At 37.2% G+C, this 3,138-nt stretch overlaps 1 non-coding gene across 1 annotated transcript; it reads left to right on the plus strand.

The window, feature by feature from the left end:
• The first annotated feature begins 308 nt into the window (after window positions 1-308).
• LOC118489833 lies at window positions 309-415 on the plus strand. Its single transcript, XR_004887846.1, has one exon. It is a non-coding gene; the product is annotated as a small nucleolar RNA R71 (small nucleolar RNA).
• The last annotated feature ends 2,723 nt before the right edge of the window (window positions 416-3,138 follow it).

Raw genomic sequence — 3,138 nt, forward strand, 5'->3', positions numbered from 1 at the left:
CACCACACCCTTCACAAGCCATAACCGAGATTGTTTTTGTCATTTCTAACTTTTTGATTTTTGAAGAAAGGGCATCGATTTGGGCTTGTAAAGAAGTGCTTTCATCAACCTTATGGGCGCCCGGGGCAATAGATTTATTGCCTCGGGGAGTGTGCCATTGAAAATTGGTTTGAGCAATTTCCTCAATTTGGTTATATATTTCATGTGGGCGGTGATTACCTAAAAGTCACCCGGAGCTAGAATCAAGTGTCTGCCTTGTGTGTGGCAACAGTCCATTATAGAAAGTGGATACTTGTTGCCATATCGCAAGGCCATGATGTGGACACTTGCGTAATAGCTCCTTGAACCTTTCCCAAGTTTCATATAAGGATTCCCCGTCCTCTTGTGAATATGTATTAATTTCAGTCATTAATTTAGCCGTTTTTGCGGGAGGGAAATACTTATATAGAAATTTTTGGGCTAGTTCATCCCAGGTGTTTACCGAACCAGCTGGGAGGGCGTTGAGCCAAGCTTTTGCTCGGTCTTTTAGTGAGAAAGGAAACATTCGGAGGCGGATGGCGTCATTTGATGCTCCATTGATCCGAAAGGTATCACATATTTCTAAGAAATTAGTAACATGTAGATGGGGATCCTTGTCCGCAAGCCCATGGAAGGTTGCGGAGTTTTGGAGCATTTGTATCAAATGCGGCCGAAGTTCGAAGTTATTAGCTTCAACATTCGGCGCATTGATAGCGGCGCTGTAGGATCGGTTTCAGACCCGAACAAGTCAATCAGAAGAGTTTATCTCTAAACGAACGGCGGAAACAGACGTGTAGAGCTCAATTCAGCAAGATTCACACTATAAACTGTTGTATTATTGATTTGAGAACGTTTTACAACCTGACAACACCTCGGCAGCACTTCGTTGCTCTAGCCGGAAAGTTACAAATGGTGAAAGTTTGAAACCTATTTATAGTTGGGACCCTTTAGTTTGAAATGACCCTTTAGTTTGAAACCATTTCAAACAGCCAGGACCCTTTAGTTTGAAACTATTTCAAACGGACAGGATGAGTTTCAAACTAAACCCCCTTCAAACTAAACCCTTTCAAACTAAAACCTATGAAAATATCCAGATCAACTAGACTAGATACAAGACGAAGACAACAGATGAATGCACCAACAGACTCCCCCTCAGATGTTGACGGAGTCTTCAGTGTCGAGTCTTCGCATCTTCAGTCTTTATCAGTCCTCTCGAACTCTTTGAAGTATTTGACATTGTAAGAATCCTCAAATCTTTCTCTTCTCTTTTCGTCATCATCAACAAACTCCCACGAACAATCTCAACTTGGATGTCTTCAGACTCCCCCTTTCAATATGCTGGGATCGCAGCCTGGCTTGTTGAAATCACACAGTGTTCAGGTATCGGAACCTGATACTCTATCTTCATATAACCTGCACATTCTCTACCCAAAAATAAATTCTCTGATGATAACTTGTAAAAACAAACTCACCAGCTAATGAACCACTTGCAGGAAAAATACAATCAAAGAATGATTTTACAATGTTAATCTTTGATAAACCACTTGAAGATATATTTTAATTTTTCAAAACAACACACTCTCCCAAACCAGCTGTTCATCATATTTAGCACTCAGAATTTTGAAAATTAGCTCTCCAACACCAGTTGTCGAAAATCTTTTTGAATTTTTCAAAATTTATGCTAAAACACACTAAAATCTTTTTGGATTTTTGAATAAACGAAAATGCAGAAATGAAATATTTACAGACAATATATTTGTGAGTTTGTGCAAGAGGATCATATCAGTTTTTGAAACATATCATCAACACCATTAAGCTTTAAACATTTTAAGTTCTAAACAATTTACCTAGATTGTCAGTATATTGGTCCACTTTAAATTTTCACACAAATTTCAATTGATTCGAGATACGATATTAGTGTTTTAGAGACTTGAACTTAATTGTGTATCACTCCACTTGAATATACTCCCGTATCCAGATCTCAATGTTCAGATTTTCAGGTAAATATACTACAACTGATTTCTGTATATAAATTAGGGGATATGCGAGGGCTGAGGGATCTCAGGTCGATACTTCCGTATGCGCAGAGAGATATCAGCTTCGACTTTTCGGTGTGTCCCCTTTAGGAGATCTTTTAGCTACAACAACTGATTATCAATTTTATTGTCTAATCAGCTGAGGGCTTTATGCTATGTTTCAAGCAATTTGCAGCAAGTATTATCCGGGGACTAGGTCAGAACTTCCATTCAGCAGAAGTCCCGGAATAATACCCCAGATATCACAGAGTATAAAAACCTAGTATATCAGAAAAAGAAACCTTTCAAACGAGATTTCAGGGGTTACCTATATATCCAAGAATAGTTACCCACAAATCAAGCAAGTTTGTTTTAGGTTTATATCTCATTTCAAATTACTAAGTGTACGAAAATCTACTGACACATCCACAGTAAGATTATTTATCACGTATAAACATTTCATATCTTTAGCGTGTTGTGATAGTCCACTGATGTACTATCATTTCCTCTTTTATGCAACAAAACTCATTTTTCAGTTTTATCATGTTTTTGTATTTTTCAAATTTTCTGATGTTTTTGGATTTTCTAAAAATTCTTACTCCCCCTAAAATTCAAATACATCTAATGAAAATTGAAAACAAACTATACAGAACATGAGAACTGATATCGAATCACCTCAATTCGCCATTCGCTTGGCATACACAATCAGAACTTCCCCTATCAACAAACTATTTTCCCATTTAGATTTCAAAACACTTAAGTTTATTTTAATCAAAATGGTTTTTCCGGAAAATAAGTTTGGTTGATTTTATCACTTGTAGATTTATCAATAACAAGTTCAGGGTTGTGGTTCATCATATTGTCTTCCAACCAGTTGTAAGAAAATACAAGTACAAATTAATGTCCTTGATTTACCATTTGCACAATCAAATCTTCTTACCACTCGTAAGTAAAACACAAACAAACCTTTTTATAAATTGACGTTACCGAATAAAATTCAAGAAAGATGTCGATTCATGCTCCACGCTTACCAACCTGGGAGCTCCGGCAAGTCCTGAGACTTACTGTTCATAATATGTACCATCCCAGTCACAAACCAGGGATG

This window comes from Helianthus annuus, chromosome 2, assembly GCF_002127325.2.
Source record: "Helianthus annuus cultivar XRQ/B chromosome 2, HanXRQr2.0-SUNRISE, whole genome shotgun sequence".
Taxonomy (NCBI): domain Eukaryota; kingdom Viridiplantae; phylum Streptophyta; class Magnoliopsida; order Asterales; family Asteraceae; genus Helianthus; species Helianthus annuus.